A 23,030-nucleotide genomic window follows, 5' to 3' on the forward strand; every position below is an offset into this window, starting at 1 on the left:
TGGCATCCATTTGCCCAGGGCTAACGATGGCACACAAGCAGGACTGCTCAACAAGCTAGGAGGCAAACTGCTCGCAGAGCTGTTTTGGCCATAACTCCCTGACGAGATGCCCTTGCCCTGAACGACAAGCGCTTCCCAGTTTGAGCCATTTGCTTTTAAAACCGACTCGCCCGAGCCCCCCAGCGTGCTCGCAGCGCGGGCCCCGCCGGGGCCAGCGGGGAGCTGCTGCTGCCCGGTACGCCGGCACCCCCCGGGCTTCCCGGCAGCGGCCCGAGTGCTCTGCGGGGGGCGCAGCGCCGCCGCCACCCGCCGCGCCTCTCGCTGCCCCCGGCCCCGCTCGGCAGCGCCGCGGCCGGGCACCGCGCAGGAGCCGCCGGGCACCGCGGGGCAGGAAGTGACGTCACTCGCGCTGGACACGCGCCGGAGCAGACCCCGCCCCCGCCAGCAGAGCCCGCCGGCCGGTTAACCGCCGCGCTCGCCGCTGAGGGAGGCGCTGTCCGCCGCTGCCGCGCTGAGGAGCAGCCTGTGCGCTCGGCTTCCCGCCCTCTGGTGGTTCGCTCCGTAGACAGCCGTACCGGGCCGCTGCCCGGGGCCCCGACCCCCCGATCCCCCTGCCCCGGGGCCCCGACCCCCCGATCCCCCGTCCCTGCCCCGGGGTCCCCCCCGATCCCCCTGCCCCGGGGTCCCCCCCGATCCCCCTGCCCCGGGGTCCCCCCCGATCCCCCTGCCCCGGGGGCCCCCCCCGATCCCCCGATCCCCCTGCCCCGGGGGCCCCCCCGATCCCCCGATCCCCCTGCCCCGGGGGCCCCCCCGATCCCCCGATCCCCCTGCCCCGGGGGCCCCCCCGATCCCCCGATCCCCCTGCCCCGGGGGCCCCCCCGATCCCCCGTCCCTGCCCCGGGGGCCCCCCCGATCCCCCGTCCCTGCCCCGGCCCACCGGCTGCCTCCCGCCGTCCCTTCCCTGAGGCGGGACCGTGCCCGCGCCCCTGCCGCGGGATGAAGAGGTTTTTCGGGTTCTGGAGGAAGAAGAAGGGGCAGCCGGCAGCGTCCGGCAGCGCCGCCAAGCCCTTCCCCACCGGTGCCTACGAGCTCCGGCTGCAGGAGCTGGGCAAGCTGCACCGTGCGGCCGCCCGTGGCGACCTGGGTCAGGTGCGGCAGAGACTGAAGAAATGCGGCATCGACGAGCGGGACACGGCGGAGCGGTAAGCGGCGGGGGGCAGCAGCGCCGGGCGGTGCTGGGGCGGGGTGCGGGGGCTTGCGGGCAGCGCCGGGACCCGCAGGTGCAGCTGCAGCCGCCGGCAGCTCAAGGGCGCTGGGAGCGAACGGCAGCATCGCTGCGGGGAGCCTCAGCCTGGGCGGGGAGCCAGGCCTGTGCTGCCAGGAGCCCTTGGAGTCGGCCGAGCATCCCCCGTCTTGCCCCGGCCCCCTCCGTGCCCTCGTTCCCGGGGGTGCTGCCTTGCCTGGGGGCGCAGGAGCGGCAGGGGGCCGGCAGCAGCCTGGCCGGGGGGGTTGCAGAAGGAGCCTCAGGGCCATTCTCCAGGCTCGCTTGGAAGGCAGAGTGCATGCACCTCCGAGGCTCGGCGTGCGGGGTTAGTAGTTGAGCTGAGCAAGCTGCACTGCCTCAGCTGGAGTAAAAGAGGGTAAGCACTGCGTTTAGGAAAGGGTAAATGTGCTGTGTATTGGTGCTGTGTGGACGGTTGCCTGATGTGCCTTTTGTGACTGTGATGTTGCAGCCAAAGCAACATCAGTCTGATTTTAGGTGGCAGTTACTTTGCTGTTTGCTCTGTGGCCTTGGTACAGCTAGTGCCTTGGATTGGAAAATCTGGGCAGTGCCATGCAGAGGGAGCTGCTGCTTCTGGCAGGTGGTGTGATGTGTGCTTTTGAGTCAAGCACAGCAAGTACTTGGCAGTTATATTTTAGGGAGAAGCCCTGGGCTGCAGCATAGCTCCTCATGATCCACCGTAAGCATAAGGGAATCAGCTGAAGTTTTTGGGTCTTGGATGTTTTGAGCTGTTAATGCCTTTTCTGAAAAGACTCTGAGTCAAAACATCCATGACATTCAGAGGAGATGCTGGTTTAATCGGAGTACTTCAGCATCCTGGGCTGTCTTTTTCTGAAGACTGGACTTTTGCCAGCCAGCTAGCTTATTGCCCTGAAAACACCTGAAACTGTCTAGATTTGTAGGAAGGCGATGAAGAGTGCAGCCAGTCAGCACGTGGGCTGTGTGCCTGAGTGTTGCCAGCCAGTATTTGTTTATGCAGCTGCAGGTGGGGGATGCCATTTAAGGTGGCTTGAGTGCACTTCTGTGCATAATTCAGCTGCCAGAGTCAAGGTGCCCGATGGCATTTATGGAAATAGTTCGGAAAGTTTCTCTCTTTTTCTTCTTACTGCTTCCTGATTCAGTCAGCAGTCAGTCACCAGCTCTTAGCAGACCCTGGTACGAAATTTCGCTAGTTTTTGCGTTTCAAGTTCATCTTGTCTAGAAAGCTTCTTTTCCTCTGAAGGGTTTCCTTCTGTGTGCCAGGCAATTATCAGTGTTATAACAGGACAAATAAAGTCACAAACTTTAAAAAACCAAGCCGGGGGCAGGGGGGGGAGAGGGAGGGAAGAAAGAAAAGGCAGCATACTATGATGAGCACGGTGGTGGTTTTGCCGTGATAATGCCCAGTGCTGAAAAGCGAGGCTGAGAGCAATTTGGTGGCCAGAGCCTGCCTACTTGCTGCAGCCACTGCCCTCTGTACCAGCCATGAGGGTTGCAAGGCCACCTGTGCCCTCTTAGTGCTTGTGGGTGTGATGTGTGTTGTGAGTGACCACCAGATGCAGGTGCGTTTCAGGGCTTCATGTTGGAAGACTTGGTATCATTGGAAATAGAGGTGAAGAATAGGAAATAATGCAAAGTAACGGCAACAATGTGTGCGTTGGTTGTATGAATATCTCAGGTTTGCTGCTCAGGATTTCCAAAAGCAAAATCCTGCACCAGGAGCATGGCAAGGATCACACCAACAGGTTCCTTCCATAAAGTGGGTCCTGTAGCCCATAAGACCTCCCGAAAGTGTGCCTGATACAGCATCAGTTAGGAGCAGGCAGCTTTCAGAGGTGGTCTAGCAAAACCTTCAGCCTCACTGACAGAGACGGGCACAACTCTGTAGTTGGAAGCACTGTGGGCACAATGCCAGCTAGTCATGGATCCTGGGTCAGAGCTCATCGCTAAGGGAGATTGACCCTGTCAGCTGCCTGTCAGACTGAACTCCAGCGCTTTCATTGCTTGGCTTGTAGCTGCTGGGTTGTCGGCTCAAGGGCCATTCAAAGTGTGTACTGCCAGCCTGCTGTTTCCCAGTGGGGTTGTTTCGTGGCTGCTCAGGCATCAGCAGTTCTCTTCTACTCTGTAGGTGATCAGCGTAGCAGCAGCAGGAGCAGGAACAGAATCTGGGCAGTGTCCCCAGGGCTGGGTGGCAGAAGAACTTCGGTGTTACTGGAGGCCTCTTGCAGGGACAGGCAACCCTGAGCACTGGTGTTCTCTGCCAGCCTGTTCCCTGAAGTGGATCTTCTGTGGAGCACAGCAGGCCTCGCTCCAAGCAGAGCCGTCTCCTGTTGACAGACTGAGAGGCTTGGTTGAGGAGGACAGCAACAAGTCCAAGTTTTCTGAAGGCTTTTCTGTTTGCAGAACTGATAGTGACTACTTGACGTCTGTCATGCTTCCTAGTGGTTGGTAGTAGCAGCTTTCAGATGATTGTGGACTCCTTCATAACCAGTTCTGGTTAGCTTTCAGATAATCTCAGTCAGTCGTTTCTTCAGAGATGAAGAATCCCGCATGTTTCCATGGGAATTTCTCAAAAAGTGGTGGTAGTTGCTCTTGAGCTACTCCTCTGTCAGTGCTCCAGTCTGTTCCCTGTCTGTAGCAAGACATTCCAAATTCTTTGAAGTTTTCTGTATTTCTCTCATCCTCATCTTTGTTGCAGTGGAGGAGGATGTCAGCTGCCCTGTAGCAAGTATCTGTGTTACAGATTACTGTGTTTCTGCATCACCTGCCACTGCATTTGTGTACCTCTCCCTTTCCATTCCCCCTTAGCCAGGGAGCTGTTGTGCTCCTGTCTCAGCAAGGTACCCAAACAATTGCAAGGCTAGTTGAGCTTTCCTAAATACAGAGAAGGACCTACCTGCAGCGATGTGGTTCAGAACCAGTGCTGGTGTTCCCCTCAGTTCTTGAGGAACTGTGGGATTGTTACTGCATCTCCTTCAAGGGAGGAAGGTCCCAGCTGTTTTCTAGCTTGTCTTCTGCTCTGTTGGGACAGGTGTCCTGCAGAGCAGCAGGTGCTTTGCTTTTGCACAGAGTGAAGCTTGTGCTGATTTGTGCCTCTGATTTAGGGGGAAACACATGCAAGGACTTTCTGGGCAATTTCTTTCAGTATAAGTAGGCTGGTTAATTGACATCAGACCTAAGATGTTCTGTGGTTTGAAGGAGGGGGTTTTTGTTTGTTTTTTTTTCCTCTGGCAAGGCTTTAACTTGAAGAAAAGAGTTTCATTTTCTTATGCTGGTCATGTATTATGGAAACACAGTATTCCCTCCCTGGAGAGGACTTCCTCTGTAGTAGGCTTATTATGACTATCGTAGTTACACGTATCTGAAGGGTCGGGTATTACTTTCCTGTACTCAGGCTTACAGTGTTCTGCTGTCTGGTTTGCTGCATGTAATGGGGGGCACTTTGGTGCAAGTGAGTACTTGGTTTTGTTGCAGTAGTAAGCAAGCTAGAGAAAAAGCAGAAATCCTCGAAGTGCAGGGAAATGCTAATACTCTTTATATAAAGCCCATCTACATCTCTGAGACACTTCTGGCACGTGAATAATCCTAGAACTTAGAGGGTTGCTTGCCATAGTTCTCAGATTCCCAAGCTTTGGTCTTTTTTGCTGTGCCACAGGTGTAGTCCTGCTGGAGGCAGTGACCACCACCTGGGCACAGGAATCTGTGCAGATTAAGTTCTAGAGTGAAGGAAATGGCAGCTTACTAAGCAGATGCTGCGGAGGGGTTTTGCTGGCCAGTCTCGGGTGTTTGGTGCGCAACTGCTGTTACTGGTAACAGAATGAGAAATCTTTTCTTAAGCTTGCTTTGTGCAAAGTGAAACTTGTGGTCATAACAATTTACCACAGCCTGAAATTATTTCTCTAGTTGTCTGTTTGTGCTAATTTAATATGTTTAACTTTTAGGACACCTCTGCATCTCGCTTCTGCGAATGGCCATGTGAATGTTGTTACATATCTCGTAGAAAACAAGTGTAAACTAAATCTTACTGACAGTGACAACAGATCACCACTGATGAAGGTATGTGGAATATGTTATGCTCTTTCAAGTGGGGCTTGTCAACTGTGCATTAAATGAGAGGTGGCTGGAAGGATTCTTTACACAGCTCTGTGTAGAAGCATGCATGTTGTAATCAGCGTGGAATAGGCATATGTTAGCTCAGCTTTGAAGGTGCTCTTATTTTCCAGCATTGGGAAGCTGGGGCAATTGTAACAGAGTGCTGGCAGTTCTTCCTTTTTTGCGTGTTGTTCCCAGGCTGTACAGTGCCAGCAAGAAGAATGTGTAGCTATTCTGCTAGAGCACGGTGCCAACCCCCATCTGGCGGATGCTGACGGCAACACTGCCCTTCACCTTGCTGTCCGATCTCCTAATACAACCGTAGCGGGGCTGTTACTTGAGCATAATGCCAATATTGATGCTCGGAATAAGGTAAATTTTTGTATTTGTTGAAGAAGTTCTTTCAAAAAGTTGTACTAGTATTTCTCTTGTAGGGTTTTTTTTCTTTTATTTTTAAATGTATTTATCTGTCCTTTCAGGAGGGAAACACTCCGCTTATTCTTGCTATCTCTGAACGTCATGAAGATATAGCAGAGTTTCTTCTGCAGAGAGGAGCTGATGTGCATGCTCGAGATCACTGTGAAAGGTGAGTGGTTTGTCAAAACTCTGCATGGGTCTCTTTAGTATTCTTTAGGTTGGATTAATCAGAGGCATGAGAGTGAGCTCTGAAAAAACCCGGGGAGCCACACAGCAGCTATTTCTGTGTGACTTGTGAAAGCACATCTGCGCTTGGCTGTTGTCATACCTCAGTGGGTGCTTTCCTCGTTGAGGGTTACAAGAAGGCATTGTCTGTGGTGGCCCTTCTGGCAGGAAACATGCTGTTAGCTCAGCAGCACTGCCTCAATTTGAAAAAACATCTCCTGCATAGTGGCGTAGTTTGTACATGAGTGTTGTCTATGTGGAAGCTTTGTCTGAAGATCGAACGTTTGCTTGTTTTGACTCCCTCTTGCATTTTATGGTTGCTCTTAATATTTAATGAAAACTGCTTTTTCTTTTGCTCATTCAGTAATGAGGAAAGTAGTTTTTGAGAGCAAACAGGAATAAAAATAATTACAGTGTCTGTGTCAAATGATCTACTTCATAACATATTTTTGGTGTTTCAGAACCCCACTTATGACTGCAGCATCTGGTGGACAGCTTAATTTAATAAAAGTTCTTCTTCGATATGGTGCTGATCTTTTCCATAAAGACAGTAACGGATGGACAGCTGAGGATTATGCTGTTACTCATGGATATTCTAGGTAAATTTTTGACTTTATTGTTAGAATAGGTTGTCAGTTGTCAGTGTGGCTTTTGAATGTTTTTGGTAATAGCAGCAAGGTTTAATGGTGTGTTGAAAGCTTCAGGACAGACAGTGCTCGGCGACGTCTTCTGATACGTATTGTTCCCTGTGTCTACTATTAATCTGGATGTTGAAGAAAATTTCCGCCCCGAATTGTCTGTTAGATGTCAAGTTTTGATGCTAAACTTGCACCTGCCCAATACAAACTCTAAAACATGTCTGCATCCTACAGTTACCCAGAGGTAGAATGTGGCAAACTGAAATGCATGTCAGTCCTCTCCTCAGACCAGCACCATTGTCCTTACTGACTTCCACTGCAATGAGCAGGAACTACCAGCCTTTTCTTTCAGAGATCTAACATATCCCTTTTGTTAAAATCTTAAGCAGTTTCACCCCTCTTATGGATAGCTTTGTACCTGTGCGTATCCCTTCTCTAAGGTGGTTATGTGTGCTTAACAGCTAGGCTGAAAATATTGTGCCGAGCTGGAGCTAATAGCTTCATAGGTGTGGATATGCACCTCTAGAGTGAACGTGACTGTAGTGAATATTGAAGTAGGTAGTAGCCGTGCAGTAAGTTCTGTGTGTATTACTCTCAGTGAATGCATACAAGTATATGAATTCCTACGGCTATGAATACGTGTAGGGTGGATAAGTGGCTGTTAACTGTTCTATTAAACTGTATAAGCAAGTATGTGGTTGTTTTTACCAAATACGTTTCTTCTCTTTCCCTATATAGTCTTTGTACACAACTGGTGGCATACGCATTCTGGGGAGACGGAGACGAAGGTGGTGCACAAGGCGACACAGTACCTGGCATTCCTCACCGGGCCAGAGCTGCTGGCTTGACGTTGGGTGCACCTGCTGTGGACAGAGGAGGTAGGATCTTTAATCACGCAGGAGCTCACGAGGAAAATCACTGTGGCCTTTTCTTTAGGGGGTTTGTGTTGTCAGCGCTCGCTGTGTTCGCCGTTGACTTTAGGGGAGGCATCAGGTGGAGTAGCACAAGAAGCTTTGTGAATATGCTGACTTGTTGCTGGTTGGAGGTGCTTCTTGTCAGGGGTGAGGACAGCTGCGGTTTGTGTGCTACAGGCCCACGTACGGGGTTGTTGCGTTCTGCCTGCCAGATTGCCCATCTGTCTAGGTTTTCATACCGAGAGAGAAGGGGGACAGGGAAGGAACTAGGTGAGTGGTTTTGGGTTTGGGGTGTGTACTTGTACCTGTAGATGGCCATTCAGATTGTGAAAACAAATTGCAAAAGGTTCATCCTGAGTAGTTGTTCATCTTCCTGTGGTTGGGAAGCAACAGATGAGTTAGCAGGACTGTACATGTCTTGTTGATTTCCACTGAGTTTGTGCAGTGGTGTTTTAATATTAATAGTTTCACCTGCACTAAGCTGCTTTTAGTGAGTTGTCTTATTTCTCAGCATCAGTTACGGTTGTTTCTGTGTAGGTGCTGTAGAGACATACTTAGGAAAAATCGTCTTGGAAAAGTCACTTGGTTAGAAACAATAATGCAACTTCTGTGTGTACTGTATCTTCATGGACATAGTTTGATTCCAGTAAAAATAAATAACACTTCTACTTCCAGTGATTTTATGAAATAAACGTTAAAAAGTCCATATTAACTTGTGATCCAGAAAAAAAATTGAGTTGCCTTGTTATCAAAAAATTAGCTCCTTCAGTGAGTTCATTTTAAATTAAAAAAACCAAACAAACAACTCCTTAATTTTTAAGATCCAGTCTATGCTTATGAGCTCATATAGCCCTAGAGGAATCTTAGAAAACTAATCTTTTAATATAGATCGAACTTCTTGTACTTTACATCTCAGGCCCTACAGTGGGAAGTTCTATCCTTTCTGGTTTTTTTAAGGGTGTTACATGAGAACTTTGTGGCAAATGGGCAGCAGACAGCGTTCAAACACAGTTTATTACTCCTTTTTTAAATATGTCGTGAAATATGAGCAAAACATGGGCTATTTTTCCGAGTTCACTTTTCCCAGATAGGGGAATTTAATTTAGAGCCAAACTTTGTTCCTTTGACTTAGGACTAGTTATTTTGATCTAGTCAGCGATGTGTAAAGTTTCTTGATAGACTGAAGGAAGATGCGGAGGTTTTTATATTTTATTTTATTTTTGGAAAGGGCTTGGTACAGGTAGTTTAATCAACAAAATGTTGCTTTTACCCAAACAGCACTCTGTGGCTGCCTCCTGTGCACATAGATAATTGCTGTGGTACCGCATTGTGATGACTGACAGGCCCGGGTTATTTTAAAATATGTGGCTTGAAGAATAATACTGTTGTGTGATTCCAAAATTGATATGCCCTCAGGGAAATAGGGGTTCTTGAACCAAGTGATTTGCTCGGTTCCTTGAAGACAGTAATACTACTAGCATAAGTCCACAATGTTATGGGAAATCCTCACTTGAAGAGGCATAGTAAGTGTGAAGAGCATATTTATGTGGGTTAAGGACTTGGGAAGAGAAAGTGTGCTGTGTTCTCAAACTGTTCATAGTAGGGCTTGTTTTTCTTGAGTAGTACGAATCTTTTTCTCCTTGTGCTCAGTCTCCTGGAAAATGACCCCGGCCTGTTGAGTGAGAGGGATTAGTAGCATGCAGGGAACACTTGGTGGCATTGATTCTGCGGTCTCTTGCTTGCACCCACAAAGCACAGGTCCTGCATCCTGAGTCCCTTTGACAGGCTGCAGTAAAAGCTTTGAAGCCCCTGTTAGAGGAGAAGCTAGACTGATCTTGAGACAACGGAGGAATACCCACTTTGAATTCTTTGTTTTAATCTTGCTCTTCATTCCTATTTTTCTGGGATCTTCAATGTAGTCCTTCCTCCTTTTGCTACTTTTGCACTTGTTGAACATTGTTCAAAATACTCGCCTCTAGTGAGCAAGTCGGTATATTTAAGAAGTTGGCTCATGCTTATTTGAGTGTATACTTTTTGTCAGAACACGAACCTTTTTGTTGATTACAGACAGACTTGCAAAAACCTCCAAATGAATGGCTTCCACCTCTAGCATATCGAATGACAGACTTTTCAGATTTGAAGTTGAAATTTCTTTGGCAAAAAGTAATTATGCATTTTTTCTAAAAGCGAGGGTTCAGATTTCTAGTATGTCTTCAGTGGCAGCTTTTTTTAGCTGCTGCACTGCGTATTGGTGTATTGTTCCTACAGAAACCATTGGTTTTTCGTCATAGAGCTCTTGGAAAAGAAACGAGTGCTTCAGTGTGCTTTATATCTGCTGTATCACCTTTTAAGAAAATTGAGAAATGGAGAAGGAATGAGAAACAATCTTGAGGTCCTTTTTTTCACTCTTACGTGTGTGTTTTTGATAGGAGTCCTCTTGCCACGTCCATTCCATGTATTTGTGGTAACATCAATATAAGCAGGACTCCCTGTTGCTCTGAGGCAAATGTTATGGCCTTGTCACACAGACGTTTGGTGTTGGGTAGCTGCAATAACAGAACCACACCATTCTTACTAAGTAGGATGGGTAGAGCAGGCAGATGGTGATTTGTATTCTAAAGCTTCTGTTCCACAACATAGACACGCGTACACACACAAGCACACATGCATGACACTCACAGCAGTCAGTGCACCCGTTCTGGTCCAGTTGTGGCCTGCCCTATAGCCCTGGGGGAACAGGGTATTCACTCTGACTGCTTGTCATGCCTGCGTTCTGGCTGGTGGCGTAGCTTCTCTCTGTGAACAGTTCAGCATGGTCAAATCAATATATGCAGGGCTTTTACCTCAAACTGAGGTAGGAGGGGGCTGTGTCTGCATCAGGCGCCAGCTGACACAACTGGCTAGCATATCTCCAAAGTTTGTTGGCACCTACAGATTTTTGGGATGCTTAGACGGAGGGATTTTAAGTGTGCTGTATGTATAAAACGCTCTACAAATACGAAGGAATTGCATTGGTAGTCAGTGCTGGGCAAGGACTAGTCAAGCTGAGAGAAATGCAAAGTTGGCAGGACAGTAAACTGCCAAGAATCTGTTTCGGTGTTTCAAAATATTGGAATATATGTATTCTACAATGGAGCAAGTAAATGAAGTTACACTGTTTGACACTGTCCCTTAAGAGTAGAGTTCTGTAGGTTGTGATAGGTTTGGCTTCTGCTTCTTGTAACTGTAGAGTAGGCTGATGGTCACAGTACATTCTCCCATTGCTACAGCTTTGTTAATGTACTGGTTAGGTTTTCTGAATTTCTGGGAATTCACATTTATTCTGGTGTCCTTGTTTGGTCTGTCCTTGACATGGCTTTCCCTAAATGGATATAGGAATGCCACAATCTCCTAGCCAGACATCAAGAACAGGAAAACCAAAGAAAGGTATTCTATACAGTAGCATTTCAACTGTGAAACATGTTGCGTGATGTACAAATACTAACACACCTGTGATGTTTATTATCTTGGAGGTCTCTATTCTGATGGTTTTGGTTTTATAAATTAGGTTTGAGAGCAGGCTTGGGGTGCTTTTTGTTGGCATGTTTTGCACAGGTCCTTTATTACTGAATTGAGTGATTGCTTTGTGTCATTAGTGATAGTAAATAATATTATTTAAAAAAAAAGCTCTTCTGTTACTCCAAAATGAAAATGGACTTCAATTAAAGTAGAAACAAGTGATCCCTAGATACTACTTTTCTAGATCCCACTTCTACGGTAGGGCATCAAGATCTGTCTGAAAACTATCTCATAAACTTTCTCTCTTGCTTTTTAAAGGAGAATGGGAACTGGTTTTGATCATTGCTTGAAGTTACTATGCATGGAAAGCAAAAGTTCAGATAACTTACTCAACATGATATGCCCTTTGTTTTCTTTTCCTTTTAATGATTTTGTCTAAGACCTCGGTTTGGCTCTCATCATACAACTTTATAGAAGGCTACCAATCTCCTATTTATAAGCAACTTCGTTTTGTGATGATAGTTAACGAGAACTAATTATCGAGGACTTGAGGAGTGCTGAAATAGATACGATGTGGAGGCTCTATTTGTTTTTTTCCTTTCTGTCCTGGGAATTGAAGAGGCCTTTTATTTCATCTTAGTTGTTGATAATTGAGAGGTTTTCGCACTCTTCAGGCTGGATTCCTAGAGTTCAGGTTTCTTTAGTGCATCAGTGGTGTGCTAGAGTGCGCTATGGTTGAGTTTGCAACATGTGCATCTGGGCCACGCTGCCGTTCAGAGGGATCTTGACAAGCTGGGTAAATGGGCTGTCAGGCCTGTCTTAACAGAATTCAGCAAGGGCAGATGCCAAGTCCTGCACATGGAAAGGAACAACCATTTGCTACAGCACGTGCTGGAGCTGCCTGGCTGGAGAGCTGCTTTGCTGGGAATAGCCAGAGGGTCTTGGCAGAAAGTGAGCTGAGAATGAGCCAGCAGGGTGCCCTGCCGGCTGAGAGGGTTAACGGTGTCCTGGGCGGTATGAAGAGCAGCGTAGCCAGGAGACTGAGGGAGGGGATTGTACGCTGCTACCTGGCAGTCCCTGGCTTGTGTCCAGCTCCCTGGGTATAATTTTGAGCCCCCAGTGCAAGAGAGAGTGGTCTTTCATCCGTGAGCGAGTTCGGTGGAGGGCCATCAAACTTTGCCAGGAGCAGGACTACTTGCCTTTTGGGGAGAGACTGGGGGAACTGGGCTTGTTCAGTGTAGAGAGGAGATGACTTTGAAGGGGACCCAGCAGCAGCTTGCAGCACGTGTAAGGAGAAGCCGGAGACAGGTGCCTCCCAGTGGTGCGTGACAGGAAGCAAAGGTACAAGAGGCATAAATGGAAACAAGAGAATTTCTAATGGAATGTGGGCAGCTTCACCATGGTGAGAACAGTAAAACAGAGAGGTTGTGCAGTCTCCCTCCTTGAACGGTTCAAGATCAGACTGGAAAATTCCTGTGAGCCTAGTCTGACCTCAGAGCTGAGTCCGCTTTGAGGAGGCGGTTGGCTGAGAGACTTGCCGAGGTCCCTTGTGACCTGATTTATCCTGTGGTCCTGTGTGCCAGTTGCTTTCTTAATTGATGAAAGCTTGGAGCGTAGTATAGATTGCCCTGGTTACGCCTGTCTTGCCTGTTGACTATCCTTTTTGGTGCAGCATAGAGACCTGCTGGGGATTTTTCTACCTGAGGATAGGCATTAGATCTTGGTTATGCTTTTTGATGTTTTTTACCTTTTCAGGATAACCTGTAAGTGGGTAGAGCACCAGCTAGTAGAGTATATAAACCAGTAAAATCTCTGTCAACAGTGTGTGCTTGTGTGTGCAGTATGAGTACTTCAGCAGTTCATTTATTTACTGTCTTGCTAAAGCACCAGTATTTTGTTAACTGTTTATTAACGTAGCCTATTCATGCTATGCTGGGCTTTTTTTAGTTTAGAGGTAGTTCTTAAACTTTTAGGTATAAAAGTTCAAAGGAGATATAACTCTAGTCTTTTTTGTTTTGTCAATTCAGTGTGACTTGAAAAAGCAGTTGTTTGGAAATGCATTCATTCATTCATGCTGTCTCACGTAAAGTTGACTCCCCAAAGTTTCATTCTGCTATGACATGTAGAGTTGTCCAGGTTAAATGTTTGTATGTGCTGGTTGGTTTTTAGCATGCCAAATCTAATTTCAACATGTCAATTAATGTTTGAACAGCAACAGACGACTTGTCGCAAGGAGACTCAGTCGGGTAAGACTTTAAACATACCCAGCACATACCTGAGGAATGATTGGAGAGACGCAGTACTCATTTTGCTTTACTTTTTAAGAAGCTTGGAGAAAGAGGGGAGCGATGTCAGTTGGCGTGCTTCTGAGGAAGAGCTCGATTTTTCTCCCAAGGTATGGTGTATTTACAGTAAATGTCCTGTAAAAATAAGTGATCTGAAGGCAAGTTTTCTGGGGGATTGAAAGAAACTACAGTTCTAGCCAATATTGTTTTCTCCTTAGAAGCAGTCTCTGACCTGCCAGCCTTTTTTCTGCTGTGAGTTTTTCCTAAAAGACCTGTAGCTGTGGCAGAGCATGCAGCAGATTTGTGGTTTGAGGCAAAAGAGCCATAGGCGACGAGATAAACCCCCACAGTTTTGTTTGTTCTTGGTCATTTGAGTCAGATTTTAAGTTTGTAAGTTACTAATATAACCTGCTCTGTTCTTCCTCAAACACTGTTAATGTTTCCTGTAGATTTCGTGATAGAATCCTAACTGATAAAGGGCACTTTTTAATGAAGATGTACTGAAATCCTTCATCACCTAGTTCTCCTCTCCTCCTCCTCAGGTTACTCAAGAGTGCTCAGCGGATGAGTTACTCAAACGGGTCATCTTTTTTTCTTCTATTGAGATGGCATTCTGTGCTTGCATGTAATCTCACACTGCATGTTTTCCCTCTTTTTTTTTTTTTTTTTTTGAATATGCTTAGGCAGTATTCTTTTTGTCAGCTACAAGCTCTCAGGCCTATTTTTTTTTTTTGCTAGTGTTCTGAAGAATTATTAACTTCTGCAGTGATGTCTGGAGCATCAGTTCTGTTGCTCTGGGATTCTGCAGCGATGAGGAACCGGTGTTCTAATTCAACCTACTCTGCAATACTGGAGATGCAAGCATGTTTAGTTTTAACATGATTTCATTTTCTTGCACTGATTTAAATATAAATTATGCATTTTTTTGGGCATGTTTTTGAAATTTCAGGATATTGTGGTGAGTGTACTTGCAGGGACTAATTAACGCAGTAAGTCTAGGGTTCTTAACAGTTACTTCCCTTGTGCACACTTGCAAGTAAGCATCCAGAAGCTGCGATCTTAAATATAACTGAATTTTACTGAAGTACTACAAATATTAAACCCAGATTTTTTAGAACTGCTATGCATGTAACCATAGTTTTGGGCACAATTTTCAGAAGGGTGCCTGCACGGTATTTTGGGGGGTGAAATACTCACTGAATTGCATACGTGAGGAGTGTTTTTGTACTTAGAAGTACAGGATGGAGCCAGCACCTGACCATTATCAAAAGGACAGCCTGATGACATTTAGTGTTCAAGATTTGATGTGAACAAAAGATTTGTTGTTGTCGTTAGTGGTTTTTTTAAAAAAAATAATTGTTTTTTGGCTTCTTTATTTACAGAAGCTGCAGAAGCCAAACTTGACATTCTTAATGAATGTTTCCCAGCAGTTCAGGAAAAACAGTAAGCTATTTGGAAAAGATTGCATAGTATGCTAATATATAAAAGTAGATTTGCTAAGTCGTTTTTTAAACATTTCTTTTCCTATGGTAAATGAGAAAAGTAGCATTTTGAAAACACAGCACTTAGTCACTTCAGAAAACATAAGTCATGTTGTTAAAACGAAGCTATTAATCCCCTCCTAAGCCTTTGTCCCTGGCCAAGTCCTTCCTCCATCCTGCCCATCCTTGACTTGGTTCCTTTTCCAGACACTCCCAGATTACTCCATTAATCTGGTAACATGCCTGTTGCCATTCCCATAACTCCTTTTGTTGTTTTGACATAACTGCCATGTCTCCAAAGACGGTGAATAATGAAGTATCTTGCAAGTCGGTACCAAAGCAAACTGTCTTTCAAAATCTAAGTAATTTGCAAGATAAACAAGAAAGTTGGAACAAGAAAAGCATGATTCGGGTGAAGTTTCACAGAAATGATGACTCTGAGATGACAAACTGGAAAAAAGAGACACCTCAGCTTCTCTCGGATAGTTGTGGTCTTAAGGAGAAAAAGTCAAGCTTCAGTAATGGCTTTGAAAGTGATAACAGTTCTTTGTCAGCAGGAAAAAAACCAATGCTTGAAAGTCAAAGACCAAACTCTGTCTTTCTTGAACATGTGGATGATGAAGATACAGAAGAAGAGCAATGTGAAGTAGATAATAAAGTGTGTGAAGCGCCGAAACAAGGAAGTGAACACTTGTGCTTGAATAGGCATGAAGAAAACGTAAGAGCAGCATTTCACTCGAGCACCAAAGTAAGTTATATAAGGATGATTCAATCACAAAGGTATTTTCTAAGGGTAATAAAGGTAAGAACCAAAAGGTAAACTGGATTTCTGTTAATACTTCACGTATATCCATCTTTTGATCTTCCTTTTTTTATATTAGAAAATGCCTTTACTCCTAGCCAAAGCAGTTTCTTAGGTATAAGAACAGCGTTGGGCAGTATTTTCAATATTTTTTTAATTGGTTGCAGTGGTTTTGCAGGAAAACAAATAGGCAGTATAATTTTTCTGAAATAAATTCAGTTTTTCTCAGCTGTATGTACAGTTTTTTATCTGTCAAGATTTATTGCCATTTAGTAAAATACTTGGTGCGATGGCTGAAAATGAGGAACCAAAAAGTTTGAGTCAGATTGAGAGCAGGAAGTTAGTGATTTTCCTGGAGCAAAGTAGAGGAAAAGGAGCGTGTTCCAAAACAATGTAACTGAAATGAAAGCTAGAGTTAGGCTGACAGGAAGAATTGCTTCTCAGGAGCTTTGCAGAGCCAGGGCTAATGACTTAGGGCTAATGTCATTGCTGTCTCCTCAGAGATTCCCATGGAAAAACTGAAGGTGTTGTAAAACAAAGCTCGACAAAGTTTCCCTGTTGTCTTACACAGGAAAAGCATTTTTAAAGTTGTCGATGGGTGGCTAAGAAGGTGCTTGTTTCTGCTATTTCCAGCTGTTTGGTCAATCTCTTCTAGGAAAAATCACCTGAACGGGAAGAAGAGGAGAAGGAGCAGGAAAAGGAAAACACTGGTGAAGAGCTACGAACTGCAGTTGTTGAGGGTGTGAAAAATTCTATTTGTAATGATAGCCATCAAGTCCACAGTGCTTCCAAAGACGACACTGGTGAGAGAAGTGAGTTAGTAAATACTGATCCCAGTTCTTCCTCTATAAATATTAATGCACAGTAAATGAACTGAAATGGTGCTTGACTTCTGAAACGGTAAGTTTTTCCCTTGCCTGTGAACCCTAGTGGGCATTGGCAAGGAGGAAAGTAGCTTTTGTTCCTTTTCGTTCGTTCCTGAAGAACAAATTGTGGCCTTGGATTCCAAACGATGCTAAATGGAGCAGGTGTCATTCTTGGTTTTGTTGCTGTGTTCTCCCTGAAGCGATCAGAACAAAACGCACGGTTGAAAAAGAGGAGGATTAGAGAGTCTTGGTGTGACAGTAGTATTCCCCTTTCTGGCCCGTGCTGTCAGACTGAAAAGTTGTGATTGCTCTTGGCTGAAGCCTGGGAAAGATTTGAGTCAATCTGAGAGAAAGCTGTTCTGTTCCAGTGCCTCACCTTGTCCAGTTTTAAAACGTAGAAAGTCTCTCCAGTGCCACGCTTGTGTGTGCTCGAAAGCATTGCCCCGTCAGTCAGGGCTGAGCACTCCAGTACTCACCTCGGGTCTTGGAGCAGGAGGAGAAGGCACACTTTGCATTGTCTGTCTCCAGAGAGTAGAGTGGTGTGGTAGATGTTACCAGAGCGTGTGTAGCTGCTGATCAAATGCTACAGAGCGGGCCTGGCAGAACCTGCTGTATTCCAGGTGTTGTGCCTATACGTGCTCTTCTGTCGGTGCATTTTACCATAAGCCTGCATTTGGCACAGTGTAAGTAGTCCTAGCTGAGGCTGGAACCAGCAGTTCCCCTCTGCTAGGACGGGTGCCCTCACTGGTCTCTAGCTCCTTTCCCGTTTTTGTGTGCGTGTCTCCACGAGAGCGAATCCTGAATCAGTTTTACCTAACGGACTAGCTTAAAACAGAGAAATGAAGATAGTTTAATCTGGCCAGGAACCTACTGAGACTGAGCCTTGCGTGTGCCTAGTAGAGAAGAGATTGGGATGTTGGCCCCTGAGATAGAGACAAGTTGTGTGTTTGGGGTGAGATTTTGGGCTGTGAGCCTCTCCTCTTTTTAAATGGCAATGCTTAGGTGTCTACCTACTGGGAAGGTGCAGGGTAAAAACTGCTAGTCAAGGAAGATCTTTTCTGGTAGCGCTACAAAAGGAGCATTGTTTCTTGCTGATCTTAGCGTGAAGATGTGTCGGGTGGTGTTTCTATGGTACTTCTTGTACAGTGGATAGTGGTAGTCAGTGGAAAATTCTGGAGCTGTAGACTGGAGAGCAGGTGACCTAGAACACTATGCCACAGGGCTGCAGTGTGGGGGAGCCTCTTCCTGAGCGTGACACAAACCCGTGTTCACTGCTGCTTGTAGCTGTGTCAGCTGTTGTGCATAGCCATCTCCTGCTGGAGAGGAGGCAAGAGGTGGCGATCCAAAGGAAATACCGTGGTATGTTGTGTGCTGGGTGTGAAGAAACCCTCGAATTCAACACTCGCTCCTTAGTTTGTCCTCAGCAACAGAACCGCTGTGCACCTTTTGGGCGCAGGGGTGATGGGGAAAAGCAGAGTGAAATAGAAGGGCTCAGTGTCTCCCCTCTTCCTGCATTTGTAGGTGCCCTGACTGCAGTGGGAGCAGAGGAAGAGGAAGATGCTGAATCTCCCTGGGATTCTGAGGTATTCCCTGTGAAGGACACCGGGGTTCCCAGTGGGGCGGGGGTGGGGAGCGAGATCCAGAAGCACTCGGAGCTTGGGCCCTGCCGCGGCTGAGGCTTATTTCCCCTTCTCCTGGTTCTGCTGTATGTTTGTAACTGGGGGCCCTTGAAATACTTGTGCTGTGTGCTAGCTGCTCAGCGAGGCTTGGGGTGAAGGTAGGTCGAGCTAATGATTTGGGTCTCGTGGCAACTGGCCCTTGCAGTTGGGTTTCTAGTACAGTATTGCGGCAGTGAAGTTTCTTGCTGCTTAAAATAGTCTGAGCTTCTCAGCGGGGCTGGCGGGATTGTTGCTTTTTCACCACACAACTCTGTTCCGCTGACGTGTTCAGTGGTTGCCCTTAGGGTCTGCAGCCTAGACGATGAGCTGCTTTGGGAAAGAGCCTTTCTACCTTTTTGGCCCTTTTTGAGAGTAATGTTCAACAGAGATACCGCACGTGCTGGCTGTGTTTGCCCTTTTAGTTCTTCCTGTCTGTGGTAATGGGTTAGAAGAAAGCGAGCAGAGTCTGTAGCTTACGCCCTCTGACTTTTCTTGTGAGGAAGAAGGAACTCTTCCCCACCCGCTTCTTAAAAATACAAGGCTCAAATGCTGCTGGGTTGTTTTGGGTTTTTTTTTTTTTTTTTTTGTAGAGCCTTGGTTTCTGTAAGCTTTGTCTTGCTTGTCTTTGTTCAGCCCTTGCAACCGGGAGTAGCAATGTGTTCGCTCCCCACTGCAGGACGTGTGCCTGGGGAACATCAGCACAAATTTGAGTATCGGGTACGAGTTCAGTCGAAAGTTGGGCCCCCCCCAGACCTGCGGTTACGGGTTCGCAACCCACAGCTCGAGTTACCGTGTTAATTCTCTTGCGGCTGTGCAGTTTGCCAGCGTGACAGACTAGTTTAGATGAGTTGTGAGGTTTTTGCCCAAGATCTGAAAACACACAAGTCTGCTGTGATTTTCCAATATACTGTGTCTTGACGTGCCCTTTCCAAGGGGCTGATCAAAGGCTTTTGTGATTCCATGCTGTGCAAGTTGGCTTAGCAGGAACATTTTGCGTAGAAATGAGTTGAGAATTTGTACCGATGCTCACGCCCGTGTGTTATGCTCTACAGACGGATTCTGAAAGCCCGGAAGAAGGATCACCTGGTGTGTTGCTTCCAGCTGCAGACAGACACGGAGCACGCTCGCGGATTGTTTCAGGGGAGCGCCACACTGGTAACTTCGTGGTGGACTAAATGTTTGTCTGTAAACACGTATAGGCTGAAGTGAGCTTTTATCGATGTCTGCCTTAGGAATGCGCTTACGGTGTGGGTGCGCGCTATAGCAGTGAAGTGCTTAGTATTTGTTAATTAACACCAGCTCTCACGGCGCTTGCTGGCAAGTTGTAAGGGAAGTTACCTTGTTTGCGTTGCGTGTGTCCTTTGGATGTGTTTGTATCTCCTTGGGTTCGGGTTCTTGTGGCATAGTGCTGAAAGTGTATGTGGTTTAGGGCTGACCTGTCTGAACACCTGAACGTTCTTGGATGATAACGTAGCAGGAGAAAGCTATGATCTGGCCAAGCACTTTCCCCCCGTCTTAATTTTTGATACCTTGCTGTTATGCTTTGCCTAGGAGCTAAAATGTGACTGAAAGTTCAGGGTTTGTTGTGAAGGGCTTCTGCCTGTAGTTTGTGCCGCTGTCTCTTGAGCATCTGGAGTGTAGAATGGCAGGGAAGTTTTGCTGTTGGCGTAGAACTCTCATCTGAAGGATTTCTCCTTTACTAAATGGTCAGTCCTGCATGTAGTTTTTTTCTTATTTTGTGTTAAGATTGTTGTCACAAGTAGGGTGATTCAAGATGCACTTTAGGTGTAAGTAAGTAATATGAAGTCATGCTGTTTATAAAAATGTGTGGTTTTTCACTGCAGGTGAGAACTCAGGATCTACCTTTCATATGTCATCATCAGGTGAAAAAGAAGACGTGAAGGATGGCATTGAATATTATGGTGTGCAGGTATGTAAACCCAAATATTTTGGATTGCAGTCTGATTCAGTAGGCTGTATTATACACTAAGGTAAAGAAAACTTACCAGTCAGTGAATAATGCTTATGGGACGTCCTGTAGGTGAAGGCTGCGTTACAGTCTGAAGGAAAGCTGGATACAGTCTTCTTATGGTGGGGTAAAATCCTTGTCACTATGTCGGATGCTTGCTGTTACACTGATTTTTTTTTTCAGTTGGTTTGCTTAAATTTTGAGGGGTGTTTTTCCTCTTGTGCACTGCTGAGAAACAGTGCGGGCAAATGCGGGTTTTATTGCCTGTGCAAAATGCATGTTCAAGTGAAGAGGGAGATTTGTCTGTAATAGGCTGATGTGTTTGATGAAACATGCCGGTCTTCCTCTTTGTAAGACAAGGATCAAAGAGAACACCTTGAGATGTGGTGACCTTTCTGAGGCTTCCCCAGCCTCTGCAAAATACGCTCTTGTTTGGCCACGTGAAGTGTTTGAAAAGGGTTTTCTCAGAGGGTATCCTAGAGGGGAATAAGGCAGGCGTCCTGCTTGTGTTGGGCGTGCGGGGCAGGGCTGCACAGCGGGGTCTGGCGTCCTCTGGAACACCCGAAGGGACAGCGTAGCAAATGATTTCCACCCCACAGCCGGGCATCACGAGAGAGGGACGTGCCTAATTCTAGGAGGCAAAGCGCAGGACTTAAGCCTGTTGCAAGGCGGTAGTAGTTGGCCAGTGAGCTTGGGAAGGGGGAGGGTGAGACAGGTGGTGTCTGGCTGAGGTGCTCCTTCCCTCTTGTGAGCGGAGGGGTCTTTGCCGCGGGGGAACAGGGCCTGGCTGACGAGAGGAGCGCGAGGAGCGTGAGGGTCTCAGCCCGCTGGGACACCAAGGCTGCAGGCCCTGTTCAGAAGGCACCACGAGCCGAGGAGGCGTGTGGGCAGGACTGTGACACGGGGCAGAAGCAGTCGGAGCTGTTGAGAAACAGAGCGTGGGGACAGGGGCTTGAGGGGGCTGGGTAGGGTTAAGGCGTGGTGCGGTTTTCCTGCGAGCTTGGGTTCCTGATTCCTGGGATGAGGGCAGGAGCAGGCAGGTTTCCCTAATAAATCCTTTCCTTTGCACCTTGGAGTGGAATTTATTATTTCTGAAGCTTGGGTGAAGAAATAATCCTCCCTTAGCCAGTTCTCTGTGTGGTGAACGGTAAAAAGCTTGTCATGTTCATTCCCGTTGGGTTAGCTTAGGTGGCCGGGGACTGTGCAATGCCAGACGGTAGAGCGCGATGGAGGGAGGAGGGTGGGTGAGGAAAATGTTGGCAGTTTAATGAAAAATGGTATTAAAGCAATAAACCGTGAAAAATAAACATGCTGTGTGACAAATGCCGGCGGTTACAGAAAGCAAGCAGGCTAAAAGGTAAAAGCAACCCTAATGCCTAGGCAAACCTAACCCAAGAAACTGCTGACTCTGAGTCCTTCTCTTGTTAAGAAGATGGTGTGCAGTGAACCTTTCATTTAGTGTCCCTTGATTTTTGTAGTGAAAATGGCTTTCAAAATGCCTTATTTCTATTATAGGATGAGTTTGCAACAGAAATTGCATAGATTAACTGTAACATTTTTTCTTGATAATCTTTCTGTCTGTACCTGTTTACTTAAGGATAAATATATTTTAGAAACTACCAACTTGATAGAAAAACCAGCACATGAAAATCACACTGATAAGGCAGAAATTTTACATCAGAAATTTCACAGCAGAAAATGAGGAATTGCACAGTGCTGACAAGCAGTTAAGTCCAAAACCTTGGGAAGAAAGATATGCAAGAATGTGAGTTGAAAATGAGAAAAGGGAATTGAAAACAAATTGTAAAAATGTTACAGCAGAGCTAAAGCAGCTGCTTGGTGAAATTCATGAAACTGGGAAAACTCCTTCCCTTGTGGAAGAAATGTCAGAAGATGGCTTCAGTGCTGAGCTGAAGAGTTCTCATGTTGTTTTGTCTCATGCAACAGAATCAAGTAACAACTTAGAAAGTAAAGGTGAATTTGGAGATACTAAACTTATGCTAGGTGGAAAAGTACCCAAAATGGAAACTGTAATCCGAGTCTTGGTGTCCTTTCTGATCAAGATAACTGAAATGCAAACACAGAAGATACCTGGAGTACAGATGAAGAAGATTGCACAACCAATATCAGTGATACAAAGATGCCTCTAGCAAAAGGAGAGAGAGAAAAAAAGCGCCTCCTATGGAAACGGAAGAGAATGAAAATGGAAGTAGTAGAAATGCAGTGGGAGGTCCTGAATACTCCCCGAGATACAGCTTTAAAACAAGTCTTTTGGATGACATTTCTAATATTATTCCTAAAATAAGACAGTTCCTACACGTGGTGAAAATGCACTTCTTGTAACAGAGAGGGAACTTGGAAAAGACTCTGGATTTAGTGATGATGTTCCCAGGGACTGCTTTATCGACAACAAAATAGGAGAAACAGAAATGGAAAGTCTTTTTGCAAGTGCTCAGCAATCATGTGTCATGCTGAAAAGGAATCTTGATGAAGAACTAAACCAAGATACGGGAAGATTTAAGGGTAAGGTAGGAATGCTGCAAATAGTATTCCTGGCTTTGGAGAAAGAGAAGGTACAGCTGCCAGAAGAGGTGGTTCACCTGCTACTCTTTAATCTCGCTCCGGATCAACGGTGCTGCTCACTTTAGCTATTCGTCACGAAGGGGAGATGCTTCCTACAAACTGGGGTTTGTTCTAATGGAAATAGGTGACTGGTGAAGAAAGAGGGCAGTGGAGAGTTGTCTTTTCCCCCATTTTTGGAAAACGGAATGCATTATTGTTCCAGGCACTTGGTTCCAGTGCAAGTAGTTATCTCTTCATTGCCATAAAAAGAAATCCATACAATTACATCAGTTCTGATTCTGAATCAAAGAATGAAAATAGCTTCTGGACAGGGTCTTGACTACTAATTCATGTGCTGTGCT

General features: G+C 46.2%; 1 pseudogene; it reads left to right on the top strand.

The window, feature by feature from the left end:
* The first annotated feature begins 877 nt into the window (after positions 1-877).
* The window catches only part of LOC129734544 (ankyrin repeat domain-containing protein 26-like), a 50,633-nt pseudogene continuing 28,480 nt past the window's right edge, over positions 878-23,030 (top strand).

Source organism: Falco cherrug, chromosome W (assembly GCF_023634085.1).
Source record: "Falco cherrug isolate bFalChe1 chromosome W, bFalChe1.pri, whole genome shotgun sequence".
NCBI lineage: Eukaryota > Metazoa > Chordata > Aves > Falconiformes > Falconidae > Falco > Falco cherrug.